Source organism: Aquarana catesbeiana, linkage group LG05, assembly GCF_042186555.1.
Source record: "Aquarana catesbeiana isolate 2022-GZ linkage group LG05, ASM4218655v1, whole genome shotgun sequence".
Classification (NCBI taxonomy): domain Eukaryota; kingdom Metazoa; phylum Chordata; class Amphibia; order Anura; family Ranidae; genus Aquarana; species Aquarana catesbeiana.
Window position 1 is genome coordinate 340,175,485 of NC_133328.1, and position 15,324 is coordinate 340,190,808.

The 15,324-nt window shown below is 40.7% G+C and overlaps 1 pseudogene; it reads right to left on the reverse strand.

Annotated features, from left to right (window-relative positions):
- Nucleotides 1-13,819: 13,819 nt before the first annotated feature.
- LOC141146345 (5S ribosomal RNA) lies at nt 13,820-13,938 on the reverse strand (annotated as a pseudogene).
- Between the last annotated feature and the right edge of the window lie 1,386 nt (nt 13,939-15,324).

Consider the following 15,324-nt stretch of genomic DNA (forward strand, 5'->3'; position numbering starts at 1 on the left):
CCTGTATGTGTTCCCCCGTAAGGAAGGCCTTGTTTTTATACTGTGTGTTGGGTGTGGGTTGAATCTGGCAATTAATCAATTAGGAGGGCATATTAGCAACACAGCTAGCAGGGCATAACTTTCACACCACAATCAAACTGCAAGGGGACTAAAAGGCCAAAATTGTAAAGATAAGGCAACCCATAATTTAGGTAAGACTTAATGGCTAAATAAACATTGAAATAATGTGAGCATGGCTACAGATGGAGTTGAAACAGTGGTGACAAACAGATTTACCCAATAAGCTTTTTTGCAGTCATGCAATGTTCAGTTTTAAGGTATGTGGAGATATAAACGCAGGTTTACCCAATAAGCTTTTTTGCAGTCATGCAATGTTCAGTTTTAAGGTATGTGGAGATATAAACGCAGGTTTACCCAATAAGCTTTTTTGCAGTCATGCAATGTTCAGTTTTAAGGTATGTGGAGATATAAACGCAGGTTTACCTGTGAAGAGAGAACAAAATGATCAGATGGATGGAGCAAGAGCGGAAGTGCCACTTATTTTAAGAACGCCACTTCTTTGGAAGAACCCCCTGTATGTGCAGCCCCCTGTATGTGTTCCCCCGTAAGGAAGGCCTTGTTTTTATACTGTGTGTTGGGTGTGGGTTGAATCTGGCAATTAATCAATTAGGAGGGCATATTAGCAACACAGCTAGCAGGGCATAACTTTCACACCACAATCAAACTGCAAGGGGACTAAAAGGCCAAAATTGTAAAGATAAGGCAACCCATAATTTAGGTAAGACTTAATGGCTAAATAAACATTGAAATAATGTGAGCATGGCTACAGATGGAGTTGAAACAGTGGTGACAAACAGATTTACCCAATAAGCTTTTTTGCAGTCATGCAATGTTCAGTTTTAAGGTATGTGGAGATATAAACGCAGGTTTACCCAATAAGCTTTTTTGCAGTCATGCAATGTTCAGTTTTAAGGTATGTGGAGATATAAACGCAGGTTTACCCAATAAGCTTTTTTGCAGTCATGCAATGTTCAGTTTTAAGGTATGTGGAGATATAAACGCAGGTTTACCTGTGAAGAGAGAACAAAATGATCAGATGGATGGAGCAAGAGCGGAAGTGCCACTTATTTTAAGAACGCCACTTCTTTGGAAGAACCCCCTGTATGTGCAGCCCCCTGTATGTGTTCCCCCGTAAGGAAGGCCTTGTTTTTATACTGTGTGTTGGGTGTGGGTTGAATCTGGCAATTAATCAATTAGGAGGGCATATTAGCAACACAGCTAGCAGGGCATAACTTTCACACCACAATCAAACTGCAAGGGGACTAAAAGGCCAAAATTGTAAAGATAAGGCAACCCATAATTTAGGTAAGACTTAATGGCTAAATAAACATTGAAATAATGTGAGCATGGCTACAGATGGAGTTGAAACAGTGGTGACAAACAGATTTACCCAATAAGCTTTTTTGCAGTCATGGCTTTTTTGCAGTCATGCAATGTTCAGTTTTAAGGTATGTGGAGATATAAACGCAGGTTTACCCAATAAGCTTTTTTGCAGTCATGCAATGTTCAGTTTTAAGGTATGTGGAGATATAAACGCAGGTTTACCTGTGAAGAGAGAACAAAATGATCAGATGGATGGAGCAAGAGCGGAAGTGCCACTTATTTTAAGAACGCCACTTCTTTGGAAGAACCCCCTGTATGTGCAGCCCCCTGTATGTGTTCCCCCGTAAGGAAGGCCTTGTTTTTATACTGTGTGTTGGGTGTGGGTTGAATCTGGCAATTAATCAATTAGGAGGGCATATTAGCAACACAGCTAGCAGGGCATAACTTTCACACCACAATCAAACTGCAAGGGGACTAAAAGGCCAAAATTGTAAAGATAAGGCAACCCATAATTTAGGTAAGACTTAATGGCTAAATAAACATTGAAATAATGTGAGCATGGCTACAGATGGAGTTGAAACAGTGGTGACAAACAGATTTACCCAATAAGCTTTTTTGCAGTCATGCAATGTTCAGTTTTAAGGTATGTGGAGATATAAACGCAGGTTTACCCAATAAGCTTTTTTGCAGTCATGCAATGTTCAGTTTTAAGGTATGTGGAGATATAAACGCAGGTTTACCCAATAAGCTTTTTTGCAGTCATGCAATGTTCAGTTTTAAGGTATGTGGAGATATAAACGCAGGTTTACCTGTGAAGAGAGAACAAAATGATCAGATGGATGGAGCAAGAGCGGAAGTGCCACTTATTTTAAGAACGCCACTTCTTTGGAAGAACCCCCTGTATGTGCAGCCCCCTGTATGTGTTCCCCCGTAAGGAAGGCCTTGTTTTTATACTGTGTGTTGGGTGTGGGTTGAATCTGGCAATTAATCAATTAGGAGGGCATATTAGCAACACAGCTAGCAGGGCATAACTTTCACACCACAATCAAACTGCAAGGGGACTAAAAGGCCAAAATTGTAAAGATAAGGCAACCCATAATTTAGGTAAGACTTAATGGCTAAATAAACATTGAAATAATGTGAGCATGGCTACAGATGGAGTTGAAACAGTGGTGACAAACAGATTTACCCAATAAGCTTTTTTGCAGTCATGCAATGTTCAGTTTTAAGGTATGTGGAGATATAAACGCAGGTTTACCCAATAAGCTTTTTTGCAGTCATGCAATGTTCAGTTTTAAGGTATGTGGAGATATAAACGCAGGTTTACCCAATAAGCTTTTTTGCAGTCATGCAATGTTCAGTTTTAAGGTATGTGGAGATATAAACGCAGGTTTACCTGTGAAGAGAGAACAAAATGATCAGATGGATGGAGCAAGAGTGGAAGTGCCACTTATTTTAAGAACGCCACTTCTTTGGAAGAACCCCCTGTATGTGCAGCCCCCTGTATGTGTTCCCCCGTAAGGAAGGCCTTGTTTTTATACTGTGTGTTGGGTGTGGGTTGAATCTGGCAATTAATCAATTAGGAGGGCATATTAGCAACACAGCTAGCAGGGCATAACTTTCACACCACAATCAAACTGCAAGGGGACTAAAAGGCCAAAATTGTAAAGATAAGGCAACCCATAATTTAGGTAAGACTTAATGGCTAAATAAACATTGAAATAATGTGAGCATGGCTACAGATGGAGTTGAAACAGTGGTGACAAACAGATTTACCCAATAAGCTTTTTTGCAGTCATGCAATGTTCAGTTTTAAGGTATGTGGAGATATAAACGCAGGTTTACCCAATAAGCTTTTTTGCAGTCATGCAATGTTCAGTTTTAAGGTATGTGGAGATATAAACGCAGGTTTACCTGTGAAGAGAGAACAAAATGATCAGATGGATGGAGCAAGAGCGGAAGTGCCACTTATTTTAAGAACGCCACTTCTTTGGAAGAACCCCCTGTATGTGCAGCCCCCTGTATGTGTTCCCCCGTAAGGAAGGCCTTGTTTTTATACTGTGTGTTGGGTGTGGGTTGAATCTGGCAATTAATCAATTAGGAGGGCATATTAGCAACACAGCTAGCAGGGCATAACTTTCACACCACAATCAAACTGCAAGGGGACTAAAAGGCCAAAATTGTAAAGATAAGGCAACCCATAATTTAGGTAAGACTTAATGGCTAAATAAACATTGAAATAATGTGAGCATGGCTACAGATGGAGTTGAAACAGTGGTGACAAACAGATTTACCCAATAAGCTTTTTTGCAGTCATGCAATGTTCAGTTTTAAGGTATGTGGAGATATAAACGCAGGTTTACCCAATAAGCTTTTTTGCAGTCATGCAATGTTCAGTTTTAAGGTATGTGGAGATATAAACGCAGGTTTACCCAATAAGCTTTTTTGCAGTCATGCAATGTTCAGTTTTAAGGTATGTGGAGATATAAACGCAGGTTTACCCAATAAGCTTTTTTGCAGTCATGCAATGTTCAGTTTTAAGGTATGTGGAGATATAAACGCAGGTTTACCTGTGAAGAGAGAACAAAATGATCAGATGGATGGAGCAAGAGCGGAAGTGCCACTTATTTTAAGAACGCCACTTCTTTGGAAGAACCCCCTGTATGTGCAGCCCCCTGTATGTGTTCCCCCGTAAGGAAGGCCTTGTTTTTATACTGTGTGTTGGGTGTGGGTTGAATCTGGCAATTAATCAATTAGGAGGGCATATTAGCAACACAGCTAGCAGGGCATAACTTTCACACCACAATCAAACTGCAAGGGGACTAAAAGGCCAAAATTGTAAAGATAAGGCAACCCATAATTTAGGTAAGACTTAATGGCTAAATAAACATTGAAATAATGTGAGCATGGCTACAGATGGAGTTGAAACAGTGGTGACAAACAGATTTACCCAATAAGCTTTTTTGCAGTCATGCAATGTTCAGTTTTAAGGTATGTGGAGATATAAACGCAGGTTTACCCAATAAGCTTTTTTGCAGTCATGCAATGTTCAGTTTTAAGGTATGTGGAGATATAAACGCAGGTTTACCCAATAAGCTTTTTTGCAGTCATGCAATGTTCAGTTTTAAGGTATGTGGAGATATAAACGCAGGTTTACCTGTGAAGAGAGAACAAAATGATCAGATGGATGGAGCAAGAGCGGAAGTGCCACTTATTTTAAGAACGCCACTTCTTTGGAAGAACCCCCTGTATGTGCAGCCCCCTGTATGTGTTCCCCCGTAAGGAAGGCCTTGTTTTTATACTGTGTGTTGGGTGTGGGTTGAATCTGGCAATTAATCAATTAGGAGGGCATATTAGCAACACAGCTAGCAGGGCATAACTTTCACACCACAATCAAACTGCAAGGGGACTAAAAGGCCAAAATTGTAAAGATAAGGCAACCTATAATTTAGGTAAGACTTAATGGCTAAATAAACATTGAAATAATGTGAGCATGGCTACAGATGGAGTTGAAACAGTGGTGACAAACAGATTTACCCAATAAGCTTTTTTGCAGTCATGCAATGTTCAGTTTTAAGGTATGTGGAGATATAAACGCAGGTTTACCCAATAAGCTTTTTTGCAGTCATGCAATGTTCAGTTTTAAGGTATGTGGAGATATAAACGCAGGTTTACCCAATAAGCTTTTTTGCAGTCATGCAATGTTCAGTTTTAAGGTATGTGGAGATATAAACGCAGGTTTACCTGTGAAGAGAGAACAAAATGATCAGATGGATGGAGCAAGAGCGGAAGTGCCACTTATTTTAAGAACGCCACTTCTTTGGAAGAACCCCCTGTATGTGCAGCCCCCTGTATGTGTTCCCCCGTAAGGAAGGCCTTGTTTTTATACTGTGTGTTGGGTGTGGGTTGAATCTGGCAATTAATCAATTAGGAGGGCATATTAGCAACACAGCTAGCAGGGCATAACTTTCACACCACAATCAAACTGCAAGGGGACTAAAAGGCCAAAATTGTAAAGATAAGGCAACCCATAATTTAGGTAAGACTTAATGGCTAAATAAACATTGAAATAATGTGAGCATGGCTACAGATGGAGTTGAAACAGTGGTGACAAACAGATTTACCCAATAAGCTTTTTTGCAGTCATGCAATGTTCAGTTTTAAGGTATGTGGAGATATAAACGCAGGTTTACCCAATAAGCTTTTTTGCAGTCATGCAATGTTCAGTTTTAAGGTATGTGGAGATATAAACGCAGGTTTACCCAATAAGCTTTTTTGCAGTCATGCAATGTTCAGTTTTAAGGTATGTGGAGATATAAACGCAGGTTTACCCAATAAGCTTTTTTGCAGTCATGCAATGTTCAGTTTTAAGGTATGTGGAGATATAAACGCAGGTTTACCTGTGAAGAGAGAACAAAATGATCAGATGGATGGAGCAAGAGCGGAAGTGCCACTTATTTTAAGAACGCCACTTCTTTGGAAGAACCCCCTGTATGTGCAGCCCCCTGTATGTGTTCCCCCGTAAGGAAGGCCTTGTTTTTATACTGTGTGTTGGGTGTGGGTTGAATCTGGCAATTAATCAATTAGGAGGGCATATTAGCAACACAGCTAGCAGGGCATAACTTTCACACCACAATCAAACTGCAAGGGGACTAAAAGGCCAAAATTGTAAAGATAAGGCAACCCATAATTTAGGTAAGACTTAATGGCTAAATAAACATTGAAATAATGTGAGCATGGCTACAGATGGAGTTGAAACAGTGGTGACAAACAGATTTACCCAATAAGCTTTTTTGCAGTCATGCAATGTTCAGTTTTAAGGTATATGGAGATATAAACGCAGGTTTACCCAATAAGCTTTTTTGCAGTCATGCAATGTTCAGTTTTAAGGTATGTGGAGATATAAACGCAGGTTTACCTGTGAAGAGAGAACAAAATGATCAGATGGATGGAGCAAGAGCGGAAGTGCCACTTATTTTAAGAACGCCACTTCTTTGGAAGAACCCCCTGTATGTGCAGCCCCCTGTATGTGTTCCCCCGTAAGGAAGGCCTTGTTTTTATACTGTGTGTTGGGTGTGGGTTGAATCTGGCAATTAATCAATTAGGAGGGCATATTAGCAACACAGCTAGCAGGGCATAACTTTCACACCACAATCAAACTGCAAGGGGACTAAAAGGCCAAAATTGTAAAGATAAGGCAACCCATAATTTAGGTAAGACTTAATGGCTAAATAAACATTGAAATAATGTGAGCATGGCTACAGATGGAGTTGAAACAGTGGTGACAAACAGATTTACCCAATAAGCTTTTTTGCAGTCATGCAATGTTCAGTTTTAAGGTATGTGGAGATATAAACGCAGGTTTACCCAATAAGCTTTTTTGCAGTCATGCAATGTTCAGTTTTAAGGTATGTGGAGATATAAACGCAGGTTTACCCAATAAGCTTTTTTGCAGTCATGCAATGTTCAGTTTTAAGGTATGTGGAGATATAAACGCAGGTTTACCTGTGAAGAGAGAACAAAATGATCAGATGGATGGAGCAAGAGCGGAAGTGCCACTTATTTTAAGAACGCCACTTCTTTGGAAGAACCCCCTGTATGTGCAGCCCCCTGTATGTGTTCCCCCGTAAGGAAGGCCTTGTTTTTATACTGTGTGTTGGGTGTGGGTTGAATCTGGCAATTAATCAATTAGGAGGGCATATTAGCAACACAGCTAGCAGGGCATAACTTTCACACCACAATCAAACTGCAAGGGGACTAAAAGGCCAAAATTGTAAAGATAAGGCAACCCATAATTTAGGTAAGACTTAATGGCTAAATAAACATTGAAATAATGTGAGCATGGCTACAGATGGAGTTGAAACAGTGGTGACAAACAGATTTACCCAATAAGCTTTTTTGCAGTCATGCAATGTTCAGTTTTAAGGTATGTGGAGATATAAACGCAGGTTTACCCAATAAGCTTTTTTGCAGTCATGCAATGTTCAGTTTTAAGGTATGTGGAGATATAAACGCAGGTTTACCTGTGAAGAGAGAACAAAATGATCAGATGGATGGAGCAAGAGCGGAAGTGCCACTTATTTTAAGAACGCCACTTCTTTGGAAGAACCCCCTGTATGTGCAGCCCCCTGTATGTGTTCCCCCGTAAGGAAGGCCTTGTTTTTATACTGTGTGTTGGGTGTGGGTTGAATCTGGCAATTAATCAATTAGGAGGGCATATTAGCAACACAGCTAGCAGGGCATAACTTTCACACCACAATCAAACTGCAAGGGGACTAAAAGGCCAAAATTGTAAAGATAAGGCAACCCATAATTTAGGTAAGACTTAATGGCTAAATAAACATTGAAATAATGTGAGCATGGCTACAGATGGAGTTGAAACAGTGGTGACAAACAGATTTACCCAATAAGCTTTTTTGCAGTCATGCAATGTTCAGTTTTAAGGTATGTGGAGATATAAACGCAGGTTTACCCAATAAGCTTTTTTGCAGTCATGCAATGTTCAGTTTTAAGGTATGTGGAGATATAAACGCAGGTTTACCCAATAAGCTTTTTTGCAGTCATGCAATGTTCAGTTTTAAGGTATGTGGAGATATAAACGCAGGTTTACCTGTGAAGAGAGAACAAAATGATCAGATGGATGGAGCAAGAGCGGAAGTGCCACTTATTTTAAGAACGCCACTTCTTTGGAAGAACCCCCTGTATGTGCAGCCCCCTGTATGTGTTCCCCCGTAAGGAAGGCCTTGTTTTTATACTGTGTGTTGGGTGTGGGTTGAATCTGGCAATTAATCAATTAGGAGGGCATATTAGCAACACAGCTAGCAGGGCATAACTTTCACACCACAATCAAACTGCAAGGGGACTAAAAGGCCAAAATTGTAAAGATAAGGCAACCCATAATTTAGGTAAGACTTAATGGCTAAATAAACATTGAAATAATGTGAGCATGGCTACAGATGGAGTTGAAACAGTGGTGACAAACAGATTTACCCAATAAGCTTTTTTGCAGTCATGCAATGTTCAGTTTTAAGGTATGTGGAGATATAAACGCAGGTTTACCCAATAAGCTTTTTTGCAGTCATGCAATGTTCAGTTTTAAGGTATGTGGAGATATAAACGCAGGTTTACCCAATAAGCTTTTTTGCAGTCATGCAATGTTCAGTTTTAAGGTATGTGGAGATATAAACGCAGGTTTACCTGTGAAGAGAGAACAAAATGATCAGATGGATGGAGCAAGAGCGGAAGTGCCACTTATTTTAAGAACGCCACTTCTTTGGAAGAACCCCCTGTATGTGCAGCCCCCTGTATGTGTTCCCCCGTAAGGAAGGCCTTGTTTTTATACTGTGTGTTGGGTGTGGGTTGAATCTGGCAATTAATCAATTAGGAGGGCATATTAGCAACACAGCTAGCAGGGCATAACTTTCACACCACAATCAAACTGCAAGGGGACTAAAAGGCCAAAATTGTAAAGATAAGGCAACCCATAATTTAGGTAAGACTTAATGGCTAAATAAACATTGAAATAATGTGAGCATGGCTACAGATGGAGTTGAAACAGTGGTGACAAACAGATTTACCCAATAAGCTTTTTTGCAGTCATGCAATGTTCAGTTTTAAGGTATGTGGAGATATAAACGCAGGTTTACCCAATAAGCTTTTTTGCAGTCATGCAATGTTCAGTTTTAAGGTATGTGGAGATATAAACGCAGGTTTACCCAATAAGCTTTTTTGCAGTCATGCAATGTTCAGTTTTAAGGTATGTGGAGATATAAACGCAGGTTTACCTGTGAAGAGAGAACAAAATGATCAGATGGATGGAGCAAGAGCGGAAGTGCCACTTATTTTAAGAACGCCACTTCTTTGGAAGAACCCCCTGTATGTGCAGCCCCCTGTATGTGTTCCCCCGTAAGGAAGGCCTTGTTTTTATACTGTGTGTTGGGTGTGGGTTGAATCTGGCAATTAATCAATTAGGAGGGCATATTAGCAACACAGCTAGCAGGGCATAACTTTCACACCACAATCAAACTGCAAGGGGACTAAAAGGCCAAAATTGTAAAGATAAGGCAACCCATAATTTAGGTAAGACTTAATGGCTAAATAAACATTGAAATAATGTGAGCATGGCTACAGATGGAGTTGAAACAGTGGTGACAAACAGATTTACCCAATAAGCTTTTTTGCAGTCATGCAATGTTCAGTTTTAAGGTATGTGGAGATATAAACGCAGGTTTACCCAATAAGCTTTTTTGCAGTCATGCAATGTTCAGTTTTAAGGTATGTGGAGATATAAACGCAGGTTTACCCAATAAGCTTTTTTGCAGTCATGCAATGTTCAGTTTTAAGGTATGTGGAGATATAAACGCAGGTTTACCCAATAAGCTTTTTTGCAGTCATGCAATGTTCAGTTTTAAGGTATGTGGAGATATAAACGCAGGTTTACCTGTGAAGAGAGAACAAAATGATCAGATGGATGGAGCAAGAGCGGAAGTGCCACTTATTTTAAGAACGCCACTTCTTTGGAAGAACCCCCTGTATGTGCAGCCCCCTGTATGTGTTCCCCCGTAAGGAAGGCCTTGTTTTTATACTGTGTGTTGGGTGTGGGTTGAATCTGGCAATTAATCAATTAGGAGGGCATATTAGCAACACAGCTAGCAGGGCATAACTTTCACACCACAATCAAACTGCAAGGGGACTAAAAGGCCAAAATTGTAAAGATAAGGCAACCCATAATTTAGGTAAGACTTAATGGCTAAATAAACATTGAAATAATGTGAGCATGGCTACAGATGGAGTTGAAACAGTGGTGACAAACAGATTTACCCAATAAGCTTTTTTGCAGTCATGCAATGTTCAGTTTTAAGGTATGTGGAGATATAAACGCAGGTTTACCCAATAAGCTTTTTTGCAGTCATGCAATGTTCAGTTTTAAGGTATGTGGAGATATAAACGCAGGTTTACCCAATAAGCTTTTTTGCAGTCATGCAATGTTCAGTTTTAAGGTATGTGGAGATATAAACGCAGGTTTACCTGTGAAGAGAGAACAAAATGATCAGATGGATGGAGCAAGAGCGGAAGTGCCACTTATTTTAAGAACGCCACTTCTTTGGAAGAACCCCCTGTATGTGCAGCCCCCTGTATGTGTTCCCCCGTAAGGAAGGCCTTGTTTTTATACTGTGTGTTGGGTGTGGGTTGAATCTGGCAATTAATCAATTAGGAGGGCATATTAGCAACACAGCTAGCAGGGCATAACTTTCACACCACAATCAAACTGCAAGGGGACTAAAAGGCCAAAATTGTAAAGATAAGGCAACCCATAATTTAGGTAAGACTTAATGGCTAAATAAACATTGAAATAATGTGAGCATGGCTACAGATGGAGTTGAAACAGTGGTGACAAACAGATTTACCCAATAAGCTTTTTTGCAGTCATGCAATGTTCAGTTTTAAGGTATGTGGAGATATAAACGCAGGTTTACCCAATAAGCTTTTTTGCAGTCATGCAATGTTCAGTTTTAAGGTATGTGGAGATATAAACGCAGGTTTACCCAATAAGCTTTTTTGCAGTCATGCAATGTTCAGTTTTAAGGTATGTGGAGATATAAACGCAGGTTTACCTGTGAAGAGAGAACAAAATGATCAGATGGATGGAGCAAGAGCGGAAGTGCCACTTATTTTAAGAACGCCACTTCTTTGGAAGAACCCCCTGTATGTGCAGCCCCCTGTATGTGTTCCCCCGTAAGGAAGGCCTTGTTTTTATACTGTGTGTTGGGTGTGGGTTGAATCTGGCAATTAATCAATTAGGAGGGCATATTAGCAACACAGCTAGCAGGGCATAACTTTCACACCACAATCAAACTGCAAGGGGACTAAAAGGCCAAAATTGTAAAGATAAGGCAACCCATAATTTAGGTAAGACTTAATGGCTAAATAAACATTGAAATAATGTGAGCATGGCTACAGATGGAGTTGAAACAGTGGTGACAAACAGATTTACCCAATAAGCTTTTTTGCAGTCATGCAAAGTTCAGTTTTAAGGTATGTGGAGATATAAACGCAGGTTTACCCAATAAGCTTTTTTGCAGTCATGCAATGTTCAGTTTTAAGGTATGTGGAGATATAAACGCAGGTTTACCTGTGAAGAGAGAACAAAATGATCAGATGGATGGAGCAAGAGCGGAAGTGCCACTTATTTTAAGAACGCCACTTCTTTGGAAGAACCCCCTGTATGTGCAGCCCCCTGTATGTGTTCCCCCGTAAGGAAGGCCTTGTTTTTATACTGTGTGTTGGGTGTGGGTTGAATCTGGCAATTAATCAATTAGGAGGGCATATTAGCAACACAGCTAGCAGGGCATAACTTTCACACCACAATCAAACTGCAAGGGGACTAAAAGGCCAAAATTGTAAAGATAAGGCAACCCATAATTTAGGTAAGACTTAATGGCTAAATAAACATTGAAATAATGTGAGCATGGCTACAGATGGAGTTGAAACAGTGGTGACAAACAGATTTACCCAATAAGCTTTTTTGCAGTCATGCAATGTTCAGTTTTAAGGTATGTGGAGATATAAACGCAGGTTTACCCAATAAGCTTTTTTGCAGTCATGCAATGTTCAGTTTTAAGGTATGTGGAGATATAAACGCAGGTTTACCCAATAAGCTTTTTTGCAGTCATGCAATGTTCAGTTTTAAGGTATGTGGAGATATAAACGGAGGTTTACCTGTGAAGAGAGAACAAAATGATCAGATGGATGGAGCAAGAGCGGAAGTGCCACTTATTTTAAGAACGCCACTTCTTTGGAAGAACCCCCTGTATGTGCAGCCCCCTGTATGTGTTCCCCCGTAAGGAAGGCCTTGTTTTTATACTGTGTGTTGGGTGTGGGTTGAATCTGGCAATTAATCAATTAGGAGGGCATATTAGCAACACAGCTAGCAGGGCATAACTTTCACACCACAATCAAACTGCAAGGGGACTAAAAGGCCAAAATTGTAAAGATAAGGCAACCCATAATTTAGGTAAGACTTAATGGCTAAATAAACATTGAAATAATGTGAGCATGGCTACAGATGGAGTTGAAACAGTGGTGACAAACAGATTTACCCAATAAGCTTTTTTGCAGTCATGCAATGTTCAGTTTTAAGGTATGTGGAGATATAAACGCAGGTTTACCCAATAAGCTTTTTTGCAGTCATGCAATGTTCAGTTTTAAGGTATGTGGAGATATAAACGCAGGTTTACCCAATAAGCTTTTTTGCAGTCATGCAATGTTCAGTTTTAAGGTATGTGGAGATATAAACGCAGGTTTACCTGTGAAGAGAGAACAAAATGATCAGATGGATGGAGCAAGAGCGGAAGTGCCACTTATTTTAAGAACGCCACTTCTTTGGAAGAACCCCCTGTATGTGCAGCCCCCTGTATGTGTTCCCCCGTAAGGAAGGCCTTGTTTTTATACTGTGTGTTGGGTGTGGGTTGAATCTGGCAATTAATCAATTAGGAGGGCATATTAGCAACACAGCTAGCAGGGCATAACTTTCACACCACAATCAAACTGCAAGGGGACTAAAAGGCCAAAATTGTAAAGATAAGGCAACCCATAATTTAGGTAAGACTTAATGGCTAAATAAACATTGAAATAATGTGAGCATGGCTACAGATGGAGTTGAAACAGTGGTGACAAACAGATTTACCCAATAAGCTTTTTTGCAGTCATGCAATGTTCAGTTTTAAGGTATGTGGAGATATAAACGCAGGTTTACCCAATAAGCTTTTTTGCAGTCATGCAATGTTCAGTTTTAAGGTATGTGGAGATATAAACGCAGGTTTACCCAATAAGCTTTTTTGCAGTCATGCAATGTTCAGTTTTAAGGTATGTGGAGATATAAACGCAGGTTTACCCAATAAGCTTTTTTGCAGTCATGCAATGTTCAGTTTTAAGGTATGTGGAGATATAAACGCAGGTTTACCCAATAAGCTTTTTTGCAGTCATGCAATGTTCAGTTTTAAGGTATGTGGAGATATAAACGCAGGTTTACCTGTGAAGAGAGAACAAAATGATCAGATGGATGGAGCAAGAGCGGAAGTGCCACTTATTTTAAGAACGCTACTTCTTTGGAAGAACCCCCTGTATGTGCAGCCCCCTGTATGATAATCAATATAGGCCATTGCTGTGGCATTGAATCCTGGCAGGACAATACTGTAAACTGAACGTTCAGGCCCTCAGGACCAAGAGCTCTGCCTGAATTTCTAAAACGTTAATGGGCAAGGCCATTTCTGATCTGGGCCACTTCTCTTGGACAGTTGCCTCTTCCAGGACTGTTCCCCAACCTAATCAAAAAAGGTTGGCATATGTTGTTACCACTTCCCAGGTAACTGAAGAAAGGTTTTTCCCCTAAGTAGATTTTTGGATATTAACCATAAACTGAGGCTTCGGCACACCCAGCCTACAGTACCTGGTATTTCCAGGTGGTCTCTCATCCTGATACTAACCAGGCCCAACCCTGCTCAGCCTCCAAGATCAGACGAGATCAGGCACTATCAGGGTGATGTGGCCATAGGCTTTGGAGTCAGACACATTGGGAATGTAGAGCTTGAACCCTTTGTTCCAAGCCGATAGGATACTGTTTTGCAGCGAATGAAACTGAGCATAAGGAATGACCTCGAATGAAGCCACCATCTTTCCTAACAACCTCATGCAAAGTTAAATAGAAGAAATTCATTTTGCTTCGACCACCTAAATCAGTTCCTTTATGGCACTGATCTTTGCCTGGGGTAAGAATACCCTTTTTTGGGTGTACCTATGATCGGACCCAAGTATTTTAGCCTTCTTCATGGTTTTAAGGAAGATTTCTCTAGTTTGAGAATCCAACCTAGGTATTCCAGGTAGTTGAATGTGGTGACCATACTTTGGTCCAAGCGGGCTACCGACTGGTCTATCAAGAGCAGATCGACTAGGTAAACCATAATTGTTATACCTTGGGCCCTTAATCTGGTTAGAAGAGGGGCCAGAACCTTTGTGAACGCTCAAGGTCCAGTAGCTGGACCGAAAAGCAGGGCTATACACTGAAAATGACCGTGAGCGTCCGGGCGCTTGGCAGGACACCCTCCTCACAAGGGGCACCCGGGCTAGAGACTTCCAAACCTTCTGAGCCCCCTCCGTCCCCCGGGTAAAGGGTGGCGGGGCCTGCGCGATGCCCGGCTCGGCCTGCCGGCAGGCGGGTGATTTGCCACCTTGAAGAGTAGATATTACTAGTGAGCGAGGAAATAGGCATATGGAGGTATGCATCTTTGATGTCGATTGACGCCAGAAGTTCTCCTCCTTGTAGGATGGAGATAACTGATTTGGATTAACTTCATATGAAAAAAGAGTGGTTATATTCAGGAATTGAATTTATATTTTTGAGATCCAGAATGTTCATTCAGATTTGGCACCGTGAATAAAAGAGGTTTGAACCAAACCCCAACCTCTGTTCTTACATGGGGACCCCCATGATCACTTTTGTCTTTTTCTCTGGATCCTTAGAAATGTTTGATCTGAGAAAACGAGGAGACGGGAACTCTTGGAACTCCAGTTTGTACCCTGGAGCTATTGAGGAAGTCCCCCATTGGTCTCGCCACTCTTCCTTCCAGATCCTTGAGAACTGCAAAAGAATTCCCCCTATTCGATTGAACCTGACCGTGGAAGCGGCTGTGACTGCCTGGAGGCTGATGCCTGTGGCACAGGAGAAGGAGCTTTAAAACAAAAATACATTTACTCCTTTTCTTAAATGACAAAAGGGGTGCTTTCCACTAGAATTTCTTTGGATGTATTATCAAAAATATTCCCAAATAGCTGTTTCACCGCAAAAAGGAAGACTAGCCAGGAGCTTCTTACAAGGCGCTAAGCGAAGTGCGTAAGACCTGAAGGATAGAATCTCTCATAGCAACTATTGCAAACATAAAGCTG